We start from the raw sequence: 19,412 nt of genomic DNA on the forward strand, positions 1-19,412 counted from the left end.
TAGAAAGAAGCAAAACAAGCTTATACAAAGGGACACTGGAGAGATATCCGCCAAAGAATCAGATGAAGAACTATACAGCATGCAACAGGATGGTTCCATCAGGTTGATAATTAATTTCTGATTATTAGAGTGATGACTGCAGAAGGAGAGCATCAGGTGAACCAGAAGTGTCATGTAGGCACTGGTGCATCATGCAACATTATGGACTTCACAGACTTTTGTAAATTGACTTAATATGGCGACTCAAAAATGAAGCCCTCAAAAGTAAGGTTGAGGCAATATGATGGCACTGTACTAAGAAAGCAACTTAGTCTGAGAGCCCAATGCAATGGTAAAAAATGAAGATCTGGAGTTCCAGATCATAAAGTTTTAAAGTTTAATTATTAGTCACAAGTAAGGCTTATATTAACACTGCAATGGAGTTACTGTGAAATTCCCCTAGTCGCCACACTGCGGCGCCTGTTCGGGTCAATGCACCTAACCAGCACGTCGTTCAGATTGTGGGAGGAAACCCATGCAGACACGGGGAGAACATGCAAACTCCACACAGATAGTGACCCAAGCCAGGAATCGAACCCGGGTGTCTGGCGCTGTGAGGCAGCAGTGCTAACCACTGTGCTACCGTGCCGCCCCTCATAGACAGTACAGAACAGCCATTCATCTCAGCTGAAGCAAGTCTAAAACTTGAACCCTAAATATGCCAACAGAGATTCACAACATGTCGCAGCACACAAAATCATTGACCACTGAACAGATCGTAGAGGAGTACAAAGATGTATTTGTAGGCAGCCATGTTACCTGTAGCTCAATAAAGACATTATACTAGAAAGACTTTGAGATCATAATAATACCCATTAAACTAATTGGGAGGAGAACACTTAAAAAGAAAGAAACATAAAATGTTGATACTGTACGCACACAAAACAGATTCCAGAAAGTTTCTTTAGTGGTTTCTGAACAGACAAACAATGAACGGGATTTACTGCCCAATTCGCCACACATTTCGCAGCGATGGGAGGTGACTTGTCATTGACCTGTGGCAGGATCTTCTGGTCCCACCATTGTAATTGAGATTTACCCGTTGAATACACCCCTCACCGCTCTAACACCCATGGTGGGGTGTGCTATCAGTGGGACTGGAAGATCCCACATGAATGACCAGAAAGTTCTGGACAATATGTCTGGGAAGTTATTTAAAAATGCAAATGGTTTTCCTGGATGCTAACTAACTCACTCCTCACCATTTCAATGGAAGAGATTTAAAAGTCAATGGCTGCTAACCATGCTGCCCCCATGAAGATGGAACTTCAAATAAAGCCATTAAGTGAGGATGGTTAGAATGGGACTGTTGATGGCATATCAATCTTTCCTCCAAGAATTACCCTTGAGAATCAGTACTACAAGAGTGAGTGATTAAAGGGGAAGGCATATTGGAATGGTCATTGACCAGAGAGGCAGTGTTCTGGCAGAGTCAAGCTAGAAAAGTCAATCTGAATTAGAGATCTGAGGCTGCTGAGCCATTGAGCACATGAGCTTTTCCTGCCAAAACAACTCTGTGGGTGGAGTCCCCTGTGCAGAAGCTGGAAGCCAGTGCAGCAACCACAGAGCTCAAGGCATTGGCAGAGATCCAGTGCATTCTTTCGTTCCTTTGAGGAAAAGTTATTTAAAGAGAAAATAAGATTCTTGAGATGGAAAGATTTTTTATCCCTGACAGCGAAATAACCAGTTATACATTGGAAGGCTCCAGACTTCCTCAACATATTTAAATTATTTGGGCAATGTATGAGTTGTGATTATGAATGACATCAGCACATCTGGACTGTCAGAAGTAGGCCAGAAAGAGCCATCTAAGCTCTGGACTCAGCTAAGAGTTAAGATAAATTTCAGAATCCATTGGCTTGAACTGACAATAGCCAGCAGAAATTATTGATCAGTTTGTTAGAAGATTTTGGAACAAGGTTAATGATCCTTCAGATGTAGAATTCTCTGAGAAAGTAATGATGCTGGTAGTCATATTGACTCTAATAGAGGTGTTCCTAAAATATGAGTTTAATGTGTAAAAGGGGCACAACATCGACAGTCTATTTAAAGATGGCAGAAAATATGAAGCTATCATCGTGGTCAGGCAAATCCACAAATACTTAGAGCAGCAATAACTATAGATGGGGTAGCCATCTACACAGTGCAAGATGTGCAAGAAATGTGGTCTCATGCACAATCCATGTAACTGTGCTGTGTTTTGAGATACTGGCAAGGTCTATGGTCTACTGAGATACTGGAAAAGATTGTGTAGGTTGTGTACAAAGATTGGTCGTAAGGAAGCAGGCAGAAATAACAGCAAGACACAACTCAGCAAAAAACAGATGCTACATGGTGGCAAGAATGCCACTTTAAGCACAGGCATGTCCACGAGGCAGGCAGAGACCTGGATGGCAAAAAGACACCGAGAAAGACAAACACGAGTTTGAAAATGAACAAGCTTTCGGTATAGTGACAGTCACGCAGCATGTGGAAGCTTGTGATGTGCAGTTGCCTCCTCTGCACATAGGGTGAAAGGTCAGTGTGATCCACATGCAAGAGAGGACATGGCTTCCTGCAATGTTGAAGAGGAATGGATGTCAGTTGAGAAAGTTATCCAACAGCCTCATACCTAAGAACTCTGAGTGTCAAGGATGACACTTATTCTCGTTCTTCAGAACTTCAAGTTCTGAGAGTGGAGACAAGGGAGATGGCATTGTGTATGTCATCAACACTACAATTCCAGATCTCAGTTTCACTGTTACCAGATCAGGTCGAGATAACAGACATCTATGTTTCAGAAACACTTGGACAATTATTATGAGAGTCAATACCAGTTTAAATACTGTTCACAATTATCCTATTTTATTATGTACATGGCTTATAACTTGGGTGGTTTTTCTATTTAAGGAAATAAGGAGATATTGTGATATTGCTTTCAGTGCATGTAGATTAACAAAAATGAATATGTAAATGATTTCACACACACACACCATAAAATCCCTACAGTGCAGAAAGAGGCCATTCAACCCATTGAGGCTGCACCAATTCTCCAAAGCAGCATCCTACCCAGACCTTTCCTTTTGCCCTATCCCCGTAACCCCATGCATTTACCTTGGCCAATCCACCTAACCGACACATCTTGGGGCACTAAGGGGCAATTTAGAATGGCCAATCTACCTAAGCTGCACCTCTTTGGATTGTGGGAGGAAACCAGAGCACCTGGAGGAAACCCACGCAGACACGGGGAGAACATGCAAACTCCACACAGACAGCAACCCCCCCCCAAGGCCAGAATCGAACCCAGGACCCTGGAGTTGTGAGGCTTCAGTGCTAACCACAATGCCACTGTGCCACCCTGCTGCACAACAATCACACCCCAGCAAGGACGATCCGTTCTCCAGGTCATTTTTATTCTTTTAATCACATCTATTTCTTCCTAAAATTATTTGAGGGAGAAACGTTAGCTTGTTAGTTGACTGTAAGAAAGCACTAAAGATTTTAAGGCTCGGGTCTGAGAACAAGGTCTGCTACAAAAATGCTTGCAAACAAATGCATGCAAGTAATTTATACTCCTTTAAACAAGTTGTGACAAAACCTCTTTTGGAATGGGCTGAGGTTTTCATTTACTTTTTAAGTTAGTGTTAGTCAGGTTAACCTGAAAGAAATTTCAAAGCATGTTTACCTATTTGTACAAATATCTTTGTACAAATTAAAATGCTGAAGCTGCAGAGTCACTTCAAGAGGCTCCCGTTACCAAACAAAAGGCTTTTTGAAGATGTGAGTATATCTATAGCTCTCTAAGCTTTGAAATATTCTTCAATTTTCAGATTTAGTAACAAATAATTCTCTTACTGCTATGTACACAATTCTGGAGGGAGCAATGCCAGAGGGCACTGCCAGAATTTGATAGAAGGCCCAAAAATCAGTCTTACACTGGTATGAAATTACAGCTGCATCCCCCGATGCTGCCCGTCATGGCAGATTGGGAATCCCACTGTCGACCAGTGTGAAATTAATTTGCATCCCATTAATCGGATACGGGTGAAGGCCGGACCAGAATCTTCCTCCCATTTCTGATTCTCCACGATGCCAGTGGGAAAACACGCCAGTGCACGACAGGCCTGGACCAACTTGGCGTGCAAAAGTTAGGACTAACCTGAAGAAAGCCTGGGGCTGCCTCCAGAGTTTGGGGTGGAGGTCACCAGAGACCCTGGACCTTGCAACACCACAGCTTTGGTGGCGGAGCATCTATGAGGTAGATCTTCCAACTTCATTGTCTTTGAGGTTGTCCATCTTCCAGTCTCAGAGTGTTCCTGGAGGTCCATCTTCTTTCTTCAGGAGGTCCACTTTCTTTCTCTGGGGTCCACCTCTTTCTCAGGAGGTCTACCTTCTTTCTTCAGGAGGTTTGTATTATTAGCAAACTTGGAAACATTACATTCAGTTCCCTCATCTGACTCATTGATATATATTGCCAATGACTGAGTCCAAGCACTGGTCCTGTTGCACTTCACTAATTACAGCCCACTATGACCCGTTTATTTCTACTCTCTGTTTTCTATCCGTTAACAGATCCTCAATCCATCCTAATATATTATTCTCAATCCTATGAACCCTGATCTTGTGTAACAACCTCTTGTGTGGCACTTAATTGAATGATTTCTGAAAATCCAAATATGCGACATTTAGTGATCCCCCTCTTATTTAGCCTGCTCATTACACCCTCAAAAATGTCTCATAAATTTGTCAAACACTGTTTCCCTTTCATAAATCCATGTTGACTCTGCCTAATCATAAATTGATTTTTCAAATGGTCTGATATCATTTCCTTAACTCTAAATTCTCGCATTTTTCTCACAACAGACAGAAGGCAGAGAGTTGGGATAAAAGGTTCTTTCTCAGAATGGCAACCGGTGACAAGTGGTGTCCCGCAGGGTTCAGTGTTGGGGCCACAGCTGTTCTCTTTATATATTAACGATCTAGATGACGGGACTGGGAGCATTCTGGCCAAGTTTGCCGATGATACAAAGATAGGTGGAGGGGCAGGTAGTATTGAGGAGGTGGGGAGGCTGCAGAAAGATTTAGACAGTTTAGGAGAGTGGTCCAAGAAGTGGCTGATGAAATTCAACGTGGGCAAGTGCGAGGTCGTACACTTTGGAAAAAAGAATAGAGGCATGGACTATTTTCTAAACGGTGACAAAATTCATAATGCTAAAGTGCAAAGGGACTTGGGAGTCCTAGTCCAGGATTCTCTAAAGGTAAACTTGCAGGTTGAGTCCGTAATTAAGAAAGCAAATGTAATGTTGTCATTTATCTCAAGAGGCTTGGAATACAAAAGCAGGGATGTACTTCTGAGGCTTTATAAAGCACTGGTTAGGCCCCATTTGGAGTACTGTGAGCAATTTTGGGCCCCACACCTCAGGAAGGACATACTGGCACTGGAGCGGGTCCAGCGGAGATTCACACGGATGATCCCAGGAATGGTAGGCCTGACATACGATGAACGTCTGAGGATCGTGGGATTATATTCATTGGAGTTTAGGAGGTTGAGGGGAGATCTGATAGAAACTTACAAGATAATGAACGGCTTAGATAGGATGGACGTAGGGAAGTTGTTTCCATTAACAGGGGAGACTAGGACGCGGGGGCACAGCCTTAGAATAAAAGGGAGTCACTTTAGAACAGAGATGAGGAGAAATTTCTTCAGCCAGAGAGTGGTGGGTCTGTGGAATTCATTGCCACAGAGGGCTGTGGAGGCCGAGACGTTGAGCGTCTTCAAGACAGAAATTGATAAATTCTTGATTTCTCGAGGAATTAAGGGCTATGGGGAGAGAGCGGGTAAATGGAGTTGAAATCAACCATGATTGAATGGTGGAGTGGACTCGATGGGCCGAATGGCCTTACTTCCGCTCCTATGTCTTATGGTCTTATGGTCTTAACTGACATCGGACAAACTGGATTTTTATTCCTGTTTTTCCTCTCCCTCATTTGTTGAACAATGGGGTTATTTTACTGTCTTCCAATCAATTGGCTGAATCTAGGGCATTCTAGATGGTCAAAATCACTCCACTTCCACTCTGCATGATCAGTGTGCCCAATTCTTTTAAGCCTCAGAACAAAGACCATCATTCCCAGGGTATTTGTCTCACCAATTCCTCCAGAACTGTCTCTTTACTAACAGTAATTACTTTGAGTTCTTCACACTCATTAAATCCTTGGTTTCCCTCAATTAATAGATGTCACTGTCATTTCATTTTTCCCCAGTTCTAATTACTTCAGTCTCTGTTTCTAATGGACCCATGATACCTTTCACCAATCTCTTCCTTTTTTACAAACTTGTAAAAGCTCTTGCTATATGTTTTTTTTCGGCCCATCGAACCTACTCCACCATTCAATGTGATCATGACGGATCCTCAATCTCAATGCCATATTCCTGCTCTCTCCCCATACCCCTTGACCCCCTTCGAGTGTCTAGAAATCTCTTTATTTCTTAAAATACACTCAGTGACCTGGTCTACACAGTCTTATGTGGTGGAGAATTCCACAGGTTCGTCACACTTTGAGCAAAGAAATTTCTCCTCAACCCACTCAGGGGTTTCCCAAACTGCACAAACCCCAACTTTCTGACTGATCTGCTCCAATGAGTTACAGTCAGCATTCTATTTCAGTTTAAGGTTTTTGGTATAAAAGTGTGGCTATTTCCACCTTTTTAAAAACCTTTCTAAAAACCTTTTGAAATGAAATAGTTTGCAGTTTTAATAAACCATTTGTATATTGGTTGAAAGTTCAGGAACAGATTTTCTATTGCATGCAATCCGATACATAGAATCATAGAAACCCTACAGTACAGAAAGAGGCCATTCGGCCCATCGAGTCTACACCGACCACAATCCCACCCAGGCCCTAGTCCCATATCCTACACATCTTACCCGCTAATCCCGCCAATCTACGCATCCCAGGACACTAAGGAGCAATTTTAGCATGGCCAATCAACCTAACCTGCACATCTTTGGACTGTGGGAGGAAACTGGAGCACCCGGAGGAAACCCACGCAGACACAAGGAGAATGTACAAACTCCACACAGACAGTGACCCAAGCCGGGAATTGAACCCAGGTCCCTGGAGCTGTGAAGCAGCAGTGCTAACCACTGTGCTACCGTGCCACCAGATTTCACTTTCTCAAGGTGTTGGCAAAGCATGATGGGAAAATTGTCTCTTCTGTGTTGTGTCACTTGGTGATTCTATCGATCTAGTATGACCTATCTATTTGTCAGCAAGTGTGTGATGGTTCAGCCCTATGAATGTTAGGATTTCTGGTCAAGGAAGGAAAGCTTATCAGATCCACGTTCTATGCCAAAATCTGGAACAACTGCCAAACATATTGGAAAATTACCTTTGTTGTCCCTAGCATTTTAATAACCTGCATTCTACGGCTCAGAATTCCCTCAGAATTGTTCCCCCCATGGTAACCAAAGCTTTACCGGATATGTGGCATATCCAGGATTCAGAGGAGGCAGTGGCATAGTGATGTTGTGACTGAACTAGTAATCCAGAAACCCAAGAAATGCTCTGGGGACCAGAGTTTAAATCCCATCATGGCAGTTGGTTGAATGTGAATTCGATAAAAATCTGGAATTAAATCCAACAATAATCTGGAATTAAAAGTCTGCTGATGACCATGAAACCACTGTTGATTGTTGTTAAAATCCACCTGGTTCACTAATGTCCTTCAGGGAAGGAAATCTGCCCTCCTTACCTGGTCTGGCCTACGTGTGACTCCAGACCCACAGCAATGTGGTTGACTTTGAAAGTGAGACACTCAGTTCAAGGAGTAATTAGGGATGGACAACAAATGCTGACCTTGGCAGCAACATCATGGGAGAATTTTTAAAAGATTAGGTCATACTTGCAGTGAAGCTGTGGCTGACAACAAGCCCAAGAAAATTCCATGCTGTAACTCTACATCGTACACCTCTGCCCTTACCTCTCCCACACTGCGCTGAAAACATTATTTGCTCTTTTTTTTAACCTTGAGGCTCAAATTCGCCAATTCTCCCTGCTAATCTTTTCAAACCACCCAACACAGGCTCCAGCCTCACAAATTTACATCTCCTACATCTATTACAGATATGTCAATCACTCAGCTCTCTGACCTCCTCAGACCTGTTGAATTCAAAATTCTAATCCTTATTTAAAATTGCTCCACATCCACACCCTTCCAGCTTTCCTTCTCCAGTCCTGAATCCTAGCTCTCCAATCTTCCACCAAGGCCTCTAATGTCTCCCACTTCCCTTCACTCCAATATCGGCAGCAGATGGCTCAGCAGTTGCAGCCTACCCTCTGGAACTGCCTCCCGAGATCTATATTCCGTCATACCTCTCTCCAGGCTTTCCAAAATCTTCTCAAAACTTATCTCTTTGACTAAGTGTTTTCAATTATATAACTCTTCTATCAATGCTCACAGTCCATTTCTCTTCAGTGAACAGCCTTTGTTAGCATCCTTACCTCTGGCCCACAAGCTCCAGGTTCAAGTCCCACTTCAGGACTTGATGGCCATGGAAGGTGAGTTTGCAGTGTGGCTAGACATTGAGCAAGGTTATCAAAAATTGCAGCAGGATCTTGATCAGCTGGAGAAGTTGGCTGAGAAATGGCAAATGGATTTCAATGCAGATAAGTGTGAGGTGTTGCATTTTGGAAAGTCAAATCAAGTTAGGACTTTCACAGTGAATGGTAAGACCTTAGTGACTATCATGGAACAGAGGGACCTTGGAGTTCAGGTGCACGGTTCTCTAAAAGTGGAGTCACAGTTGGATAGCGCAGTGAAGAAGGCTTTTAGCATGCTGGCCTTCATTAGTCAGGGCATTGAGTGTAGAAGTTGGGAAGTAATGTAGCAGTTGTACAGGACGTTGGTGAGGCCGCATCTGGAGTATTGTAGTTTGGGTCGCTTTGCTATAGGAAAAATGTTATTAAACTGAACAGAGTGCAGAAGAGATTTACAAGGATGTTGCCAGGACTCAAGGGATTGAGCTATAGGGAGAGATTGGACAGGCTAGGACTTTATTCTTTGGAGCGTAGGAGACTGAGGGGTGATCTTATAGAGGTATATAAGAGCATGAGAGGCATGGATAGGGTGAATGCACCCAGTCTTTTTCCCAGGGTGGGGGAATCAAGAACTAGAGGGCATAGATTTAAGTTAAGATGGGAAAGAATTAATGGGAACCTGAGGAGACATTGACAACATTTAAAACGTATTTGGACAGATACATGGATAGGAAAGGTTTAGAGGGATATGGGCCAAATGCAGGCAAATAGGGTTAGCTTAGATGGGCATTTTGGTCAGCATGGACCAGTTTGGGCTGAAGAGCCTGTCTCCATGCCATAGATTCTATGATTCTATCAGCCTATGAATCCTCCCTAATAGCAGGCCTCAAGAGCAGGAGAGTTTCTTTGTCAACAATACTGCAGGCAGCAACAGCAGACCACTACAATACTTTGCCATGAGAATCATGTACTAGTCCAATGGGACTCATGGAATCATAGAATCATACAGTGCAGAAGGAGGCCATTCAGCCCATTGAGTCTACACCAAATACAATCCCACCCAGGCCCTATCTCCATAACCACATACATTTACCCTAGCTAATCTCCCTGACACTAAGGGTCAATTTAGCATGGCCAATCCACCTAACCTGCACACTCCATGGTTGCCAACACCCTGTTAGGGCATGGTACCTGAGGCGGAGGAGGAACAGCATTGGAGCATTTACTGTGTTAACGACGCAACATAAATACAAGTTATTATTGATACACACACCATCCAGCATAATTCATCGACTCCAAGCTTGACTGCTAAGTGAAAACATATACAGACATGAAATAAAGAAAATCTGGTGGATTTTGCTAATGAAACCACAGCTTTTGTCCATTAGCTCAGTTTATACAATTTTAGCTGTAACCATATGACAGAGTTTCATGCCTTCCTTGTCTGAATTAGAAGCTGAAATCATATTGGGGAAAATTTGAATCCGTGGATGTTGCAATGGATAAACCTCCACTGGAGTTTCCTTTTGACTTTTGTTTTCTGTTTGTACATATAGATTCAGATGCTGGTGGCAGGTTTATTGTAACAATAAGTGAAAAAGAAAGTCAGTCCAGGCAGCTTCTTCCTGTGTTGCTGTGGTCTGTTTTACTGGATATGAGAGATATTTTGATAAAATTCCCTAACAGCAATTTGGCAGAAGCCAGTAGAGAACATTTTTAAATCCCAATTCAACCCCATGTGTTATCAGTAATCAGCAAGTAAACATACACATTTCCATAGATTCCTTTAAAATCGCTTCCTCCTGATGTTCAGTGGAAAATAGCCTGGCTGGAATTCCGCCAAAAACATTCTACGTGTCGAAAATGAGTAATTCACACTGTTTTTTCTCATTGGGAGTTCAGAGAAGAAACTCCCACACTCTGTGCATTGCAGAGGTCATTAGCATGTATATCATTAAAAATCAGTGGATGGGGCCTATTCCTGCTGGAGAGACCGGCAGCATAGCGCTGAGTGGACCACTGCACATGCACTGATCTGTCAGCACTGAGATTGGTGCATGCGCAGTGGCCCCGCACTGCTGGCCTCCTGATTGCAGGCCAGCTCGATCGCTGGCCAGCCACACGACCCCGCATCGCTGCCCCTCTACCCCCCCTCATAGCACGATTGCTGGCCGCCTGAGCATTCCCGGGCCAGTCCCGGCCCGCCCCAATCTCCAACCCCCCCGCCGTGATTCCCCACACCCGCAGTCCCGACCCCCCCTCCAAGCAGGCTGACTCCTCTCCCCCACCACCACCCTAAGCCCGCCCCGATCGCTGGCCTCCCTCTTTTCCTCACCGATCCTGTCTGCAGAGTGGCACCAGGACCCCCTCACCCCCACCAATTGGCCGACCAGGCTCCATCCCCATTAGCCCCTGCCCCCCAAAGGCCTCCCCTTTGGCACTGCCTCATGCTGGATGGGCAGTGCCAAGGTGCCCCCTGGGCATTGGCACTTTAACCCCTGGGCAGTGCCAGGGGGTCAGGCTGGCACTGCCAGGGTGCCAATGCCCAGGAGGCACCTCCTGACCCTCTGGGGGGCCCCAATTGCCGCTCTCTTCACTCCAGCAGGGTCAGGCTGCTAGTTCCCCATTAGTGGGGGGCTCTCTAAGCCCTGCTGGAGTGAACCACTATGGCGGGAAAGGGGAGGGGGCGAAATGCTAGTGGGCCCAGAGACTTCAGAAATTTAAATTATATTTAAATGACCATTTAAATGGTCTTGGTGCCTCCCCACCGATTTCCTGCATGGAGCTGACGCCGCCAGGAATCCGGCGCTGGGAGATGCTATCGCGACGGGAACACATGCGCGAACCCCGTGAATTGGTCGACACGAGAATCACCTAGCTAGCAGGATGGGAGAATCGCGGCTTTCCACTGAACCAACCAGATTATTAAAATACTAGGTTTAATCCCTAGTCCAATCTCAGTTAGTTGATCTCAAATTGGCCACTAGATTGGATACTATAATTTGCCTCAGATCCCTGTCCAGGAATTTGAAAAAATAACCATGTTTATTGTAGAATCATAGAATGGCTATAGCGGACTAGGAGGCTGTTTGGCCCATAATGTCCATAAGACCATAAGACATAGGAGCAGAGTTAGGCCACGTGGCCCATCGAGTCTGCTCCACCATTCAATCATGTTTGATATTTGTGGTGACCCACTGTAACTACATGTTGTATGCCTGGACACACCCCTGCTGCACCTGACCCGAGACTCCTCCCTTTCCACCTGAACGAGGTATAAAGATGACGGTTCCTCCACCCTGCCTCAGTCTGGGCCAGGTTAGCTACAAGGGTGTGTTCCAGTTCTTTGCAATTAAAAGTCTGTTATTTTCACTCACTCGCTGGAGTCCTCGTAATTGATGGTGCATCAATTTTAATCGCAAAGAAAAAAAAACAGAACTCGTAGGATGGAGCAAATTTTAAAGCCCGATAAATTAAACCTGGATCCGCAAGCTGTGGGAGCTGCCAACAGCTTCGATCACTGGCTGAAGTGCTTTGAAGCCTTCCTCGAAGCCTCCGCTGTCGTCCAGTCCGAATCAGACAAGCTGCACGTGCTCCGTGCCTGGGTAAGCAACATGGTTTATGCCACGATCCGCGACGCTGAGACGTACAGGGACGCGCTAGAGCTCTGAAAGAGCCAGTACAGTAAACGGACGAATGAAGTCTCCGCCAGACACCTTCTGGCTATCGGAAGACAGCGGCTGGGAGAATCGAGTGCACAGTTTCTCTGCGAACTACGGGTACTCGGCAGGGCCTGTAACTGCAAGGCTGTATCCGCCGCGCAGTACACGGAGGACTTAATCCGCGATGCCTATGTTACGGGCATCGCGTCCATCTACATTCAGCAGCGACTGCTGGAGCAAGGTGGGCTGGACCTACCGAAAACAGTGACGCTCGCTGAATCTTTAGAGGTGGCATCCCGTAACCTCGAGGCTTACGCACCCGACCACACGGTTGCATCGTGGGCACCACGGCCACTGCCACCCCAGTATCTAGGAGGGCCGCAGACTTATGCCACACCACGCCGCACCAACGACTCGACTGCTGCAGCTGTTGCAGGCCCGAAATGTTATTTTTGCGGCCTGGGGAAGCACCCCCGACAACGCTGCCCGGCAAGGGAGGTGTTCTGCTCTGGGTGCGGGAAAAAGGACCGCAAATATACTGCTTTCGAGGCAGATGGCCGCCTCTATCACTTCCTTAGGGTCCCCTTCGGCGTCACCAATGGGGTCTCGGTTTTCCAGCGTGAGATGGACCGAATGGTGGACCAGAACGGGCTACGGGCCTCCTTCCTGTACCTGGATAACGTCACCATCTGCGGCCATGATCAGCAGGACTACGACGCGAACCTCAATAAATTCCTTCACACGGCCGCGCTCCTTAACCTGACCTACAATAAGGAGAATTGTGTCTTCCACACTCACCGCCTCGCCATCCTGGGGTATGTAGTGGAAAACGGGGTCATCGGCCCCGATCCTGACTGCATGCGTCCCTTCCTGGAACTTCCCCTTCCCACCAATCTCAAAGCACTGAGGAGATGCCTGGGCTTCTTCTCATACTACGCCCAGTGGGTCCCTAATTATGCGAATAAGGCCCGTCTGCTTATCAAATCCACCCTTTTTCCCCTGTCGGGAGAAGCCCGCTTGGCCTTTGACTGCATCAAAGCGGACATCGCGAAGGCCACGATGCACGCTGTGGATGAGTCAATCCCTTCCCAGGTGGAGAGTGATGCATCTGACTTCGCCCTGGCCACCACCCTTAAACAGGCGGGCAGACCCGTGGCCTTCTTCTCGCGAACCCGCCAAGGCTCGGAAATTCGACACTCTTCTGTCGAGAAGGAGGCCCAGGCCTTCGTCGAAGGAGTCCAACACTGGTGCCACTACTTAGCTGGCCGACGGTTCACTTTGCTCACGGACCAACGTTCGGTGGCTTTTATGTTCAACAACGCGTAGAGGGGCAAGATTAAGAACGATAAGATACTGAGGTGGAGGATTGAGCTCTCCACCTACAATTATGATATCTTATACCGGCCCGGGAAGCTCAATGAGCCTCCGGACGCTCTGTCTCACAGAACATGTGCCAGCGCACAAGTGAACCAGCTACAGACTCTCCACAATGACCTCTGTCACCCGGGAGTCACCAGGCTCTACCATTTTATTAAGGCCCGTAACCTGCCTATTCTGTTGAGGACGTCCAGTCTATAATCAGATACTGCCCGGTCTGCGCGGAGTGTAAGCCGCACGTCTATCGGCCGGACAGGGCACACCTCATAAAAGTCACCCGCCCCTTTGAACGCCTCAGCATTGATTTCAAAGGGCCCCTTCCTTCTTCTGACCGCAACACCTATTTCCTCAACGTGATAGATGAGTACTCCCGATTCCCTTTTGCCATTCCCTGCTTGGATATGACTTCAGCCACGGTCGTCAGGGCCCTGCACGGCCTCTTCACCCTGTTCGGTTTCCCTAGCTACATCCACAGCGACTGGGGATCCTCCTTCATGAGTGATGAGCTGCGTCAGTACCTGTGCTCTAAGGGCATAGCCTCGAGTAGGACTACCAGCTATAACCCCAGGGGAAACGGACAGGTAGAGAGGGAGAATGCGACAGTCTGGAAGGCCGTTTTACTAGCGCTACGGTCTAAAGGCCTTCCAGTCACCCGCTGGCAAGAAGTCCTCCCTGATGCACTGCACTCAATTAGGTCACTCCTGTGTACGGCTACCAATGCCACCCCCATGAGCAGATATTTGCTTTCCCAAGGAAGTCCTCCTCGGGAATCTCACTACTGTCGTGGCTGACGTACCCAGGCCCCGTTCTGCACCGGAGGCATGTGCGGCCCCATAAGTCGGACCCCCTGGTCGGAAAGGTCCAGCTCCTCCACGCCAACCCCCAATATGCCTATGTGTCATACCCCGATGGGCGGGAGGACACGGTCTCTATCCGGGACCTGGCGCCTGCGGGTGCCCCGGAGCCCACTATGACCTCCCATCCCACATCCCTAGACCCCTCTGTTGTTCAGGTAGCACCAGGTCCACTTACTTCTTTGTCCCCTGTATGAAGCTCGCCTGAGCCCCCGGAGTCACCGCACAGTACCCAACCAGAAGGGACGACGGCGGACTCGAGCGGTTTCACCCTGCCATCTGAGACAACACCTCAACCAGCACTACGGCGGTCGCAGCGACGGATCAAGCCGCCCGACAGGCTGAACCTGTGAGGGGTCGCCATCTTACTTCAGCTTCGTGACTCTTGTATATACATCTTCGTGCCTCTGTATATATTGTTCCACCCATCTCACGCCCGCCGGACTCTTTTTTTAAAAAAGGGGGTGAATGTGGTGACCCACTGTAATTACATGTTGTATGCCTGGACACACCCCTGCTGCACCTGACCCGAGACTCCTCCCTTTCCACCTGAATGAGGTATAAAGATGACGGTTCCTCCCCCCTGCCTCAGTCTGGGCCAGGTTAGCTACAAGGGTGTGTTCCAGTTCTTTGCGATTAAAAGCCTGTTATTTTCACTCATTCGCTGGAGTCCTCGTAATTGATGGTGCATCAATATTTTTCTCATCCCCATTCTCCTGCCTTTTTCCCATAACTCCTGATCCCCCTATTAATCAAGAACCTATCTATCTCTGTCTTAAAGACACTCAATGATCTGGCCTCAACAGACTTCTGCGGCAAAGAGTTCCACAGATTCACCAATCTCTGGCTGAAGAAATTCCTCCTCATCTCTGTTTTAAAGGATTGTCCCTTTAGTCTGAAGTTGTGCCCGCTGGTTCTAGTTTTTCCCACTAGTGGAAACATCCTCTTCACATCTATTCTATCCAGGCCTCGCAGTATCATATAAGTTTCAGTAAGATCCCCCCCCACCTCAGCCTTCTAAACTCCAAGTACAGACCCAGAGTCCTCAACCGTTCCTCATACGACAAGCTCTTCATTCCAGGGATCATTCTTGTGAACCTCCTCTGGATCCTTTCCAAGGCCAGCACATCCTTCCTTAGATATGGGGCCCAAAACTACTCACAATACTCCAAATGGGGTCTGACCAGAGCCTTATACAGGCTCTGGTCAGAAGCACATCCCTGCTCTTGTATTCTAGCCCTCTCGACATGAATGCTAACATTGCATTTGCCTTCCTAACTGCCGACTGAACCTGCACGTTAACCTTGCTTAAGAGAATCTTAGGAATTCAGAAACACAAAGGGACTTGGGAGTCCTTGTTCATTTCCCCATTTGGAAAGCAGTCTATGCCTCCATTCCTCCTTCCAAAGTGCATAACCTCACATTTTTCCACATTGTATTCCATCTGCCACTCCTTTGCCCACTCTCCTAACCTGTCCAAGTCCTACTGCAGTCCCCCTGCTTCCTCAATACTACATGTCCCTCTACATATCTTTGTATCATCTGCAAACTTCCTTCTTCCAAATCGTTAATGTATATTGTGAAAAGTTGTGGTCCCAGCACCAACCTCTGAGGCACACCATTAGTCACCAGCTGCCGTCCTGAAAAACCCTTTTATCCCCACTCTCTGCCTTCTGCCAGTCAGCCAATCCTCTATCCAAAACTGTCAAAACAAGCTCTCTGTAAAAGCTACTTTCTGTCAATTCCACGTAAATTTTGCCTTCTGTATCTTTCCTATTAGATGGTGGCCTATAAAATATACTACGCAGGGTGATATCCTTTCTTGATATCCTTTTATCCAGTAATATCCTTTCTTGTTTAGAAACATAGAAAAACTACAGCACAAAACAGGCCCTTCGGCCCCACAAGTTGTCCTGAACATATCCCTACCTTTTAGGCCTACCTATAACCCTCCATCCTATTAAGTCCCATGTATTCATCCAGGAGTCTCTTAAAAGACCCTATTGAGTTTGCCTCCAGCACCACTGACAGCAGCCGATTCCACTCGCCCACCACCCTCTGTGTGAAAAACTTCCCCCTAACATTTCCCCTGTACCTACCCCCCAGCACCTTAAACCTGTGTCCTCTCGTAGCAGCCATTTCCACCCTGGGAAAAAGCCTCTGAGAGTCCACATGATCTATGCCTCTCAACATCTTATATACCTCTATTAGATCTCCTCTCATCCTACATCTTTCCAAGGAGAAAAGACCGAGCTCCCTCAGCCTATCCTCATAAGGCATGCCACTCAATCCAGGCAACATCCTTGTAAATCTCCTCTGCACCCTTTCAATCTTTTCCACATCCTTCCTGTAATGAGGCGACCAGAACTGAGCACAGTACTCCAAGTGGGGTCTGACGAGGGTCTTATATAGCTGCATCATTATCCCTGGACTCCTAAACTCAATCCCTCGATTGATAAAGGCCAGCACACCATACGCCTTCTTAACCACCTCCTCCACCTGCGGGGCCTATTTTAGAGTCCTATGGACCCGGACCCCGAGGTCCTTCTGATCCTCTACAGTACGAAGAGCCTTTCCCTTTATATTGTACTCCTTCATCCCATTTGACCTGTCAAAATGGACCACGACGCATTTATCTGGGTTGAAGTCCATCTGCCACTTCTCCGCCCAGTCTTGCATCCTATCCATGTCCCTCTGTAACTTCTGACATCCCTCCAGACTATCCATAACCCCACCAACCTTCGTATCGTCGGCAAACTTACCAACCCATCCCTCCACTTCCTCATCCAGGTCATTTATAAAAATGACAAACAGCAAGGGTCCCAGAATAGATCCCTGGGGCACACCACTGGTGACCGACCTCCATTTAGAAAAAGACCCATCTATACCCACTCTCTGCCTCCTTTGGGCAAGCCAGTTCTGGATTCACAGGGCAGCAGCCCCTTGGATCCCATGCCCTCTCACTTTTTCTGGAAGCCTTGCATGGGGGACCTTATCGAACGCCTTGCTAAAATCCATATAAACCACATCTACCGCTTTCCCTTCGTCAATGTGTTTAGTCACATTTTCGAAGAACTCCACCAGGCTCGAAAGGCACGATCTGCCTTTGACAAAGCCATGCTGAGTATTCTTGAGCATACTAAACTTCTCTAAATGCTCATAAATCTTGTACCTCAGGATCTTCTCCATCCACTGAGGTTAGACTCACCGGCCGGTAATTTCCTGGGCTATCCCTATTCCCCTTCTTGAAAATAGGAACCACATCCGCAATCCTCCAATCCTCCGGCACCTCCCCCGTCTCCATCGACGACGCAAAGATCATCGCCAGAGGCTCTGCAATCTCTTCTCTCGCCTCCCACAGTAACCTGGGGTACATCCCATCCGGACCCGGCGACTTATCTATCTTGATGCCATTCAAAGATTCCAGCACAACCTCTTTGTTAAAGTCCACATACTCAATCTTTTCAGTCCACCGCAAGCACACAGTACATCCACCCAGGTCCTTCTCCTCTGTGAAAACTGAGGCAAAATACTCATTAAGCACCTCTGCCATTTCTACTGGTTCCGTCCAGACTTTCCCGCCTTCACCTTGTATAGGCCCTATTCCTTCACGTCTCATCCTTTTACTTTTCACATATTTATAGAACGCCTTAGGGTTTTCCTTAATTCTACTTGCCAAGGCCTTCTCGTGATCCCTTTGGCTCTCCTAATTTCCTTCTTTAGTCCCTTCCTACAAGCCGTATACTCATCTAGATCCCTATCTTCGCCAAGCTCTCTGAACCTTTTGTACGCTTTCCTTTTCTTCTCGACTAGGTCCCGTGCAGCTTTAGTGCATCACGGTTCCTTTAACCTACCAACTCCTCCCTGTCTGCTCGGAACGTTGTCCTGTAGAACCCTGGACAGACATTCCTTGAAAAACTGCCACCTCTCTTCAGTACTCTCTTCAGTTTCTTGGCTCTCACCAAATTGTTTCTTTCCTTGACCCTTCTATGACATTCAATGTTTCCAGCATTGTAATATTGCCCTTAATTAATACTGCCACCCTTCCTCATTTCTTTTGTCCCTATCTTTCCTGAACCCTGTATCCTTTTTTTGAGTAACGTCTCTATTATTGCCATAGCATCATCATCCCACAGGACTACCTGTCCCTTCAGCTCTATATCTGCCTAACTTTGTGCATTTACATGCATGCACTGTGAAATTAATTTGGACCTTACTGCATTTCAGATTAATTTGACTTACTTTGATCTTACTATTTCCTGCTGCAGTGTTATTTGTCTTTCCCAGCTAGTTGTGCACTTTGTCCTCTTGAATGTTACCACCTGGTTCACACTCCCCCCTGCCAATTTTGTTTCTTCCTGAACACGAGTCAATGATTTTACTGAAAAGTGGACACCTCCACACAATAGTTCGGGACAGGGTTTGGCTTATTTGTAATGCATCCATAAATTTTTACTGCCTTGGGTCATTCATGAAATCTGAACACTTGGACATTTAGTACCCACCCATACCATGAAACATTGTTTTCAGTAGCAAAAGAAAAAAAGTTGGAAACAAAAGAATTCATTTTGATGCAAACCTGAAAAGTATATAAAATAGTGCAAATGACATATTAAATCATGCCTCTTGATGTCATTTTATAGTAGGGCACACTGGTTAGCACTGCTGCCTCACAGCACCAGAGAACCGAGTTTGATTCTAGTCTCTGTGTGGAGTTTGCACGTTGTCCCCATATCTGATTTGATTTGATTTGATTTATTATTGTCACATGTATTGACATACAGTGAAAAGTATTGTTTCTTGCGCGCTACTCAGACAAAGCATACCATTCATAGAGAAGGAAACTAGAGAGTGCAGAATGTAGTCATAGCTAGGGTGTAGAAAAAGATCAACTTAATGCAAGGTAAGTCTATTCAAAAGCCTGACAGCAGCAGGGAAGAAGCTGTTCTTGAGTCAGTTG

General features: G+C 46.4%; 1 protein-coding gene across 1 annotated transcript in view; it reads left to right on the plus strand.

Annotated features, from left to right (window-relative positions):
• The first annotated feature begins 3,742 nt into the window (after window positions 1-3,742).
• The window catches only part of LOC144499883 (interleukin-6 receptor subunit beta-like), a 50,157-nt gene continuing 34,487 nt past the window's right edge, over window positions 3,743-19,412 (plus strand). Inside the window, exon 1 of the mRNA XM_078222553.1 lies at window positions 3,743-3,798. The gene's annotated coding sequence lies outside the window, so the exon portion shown is untranslated. The remainder of the gene's footprint in view (window positions 3,799-19,412) is intronic.

The sequence above is a fragment of the Mustelus asterias genome, chromosome 1, assembly GCF_964213995.1.
Source record: "Mustelus asterias chromosome 1, sMusAst1.hap1.1, whole genome shotgun sequence".
In the NCBI taxonomy this organism is placed as follows: domain Eukaryota; kingdom Metazoa; phylum Chordata; class Chondrichthyes; order Carcharhiniformes; family Triakidae; genus Mustelus; species Mustelus asterias.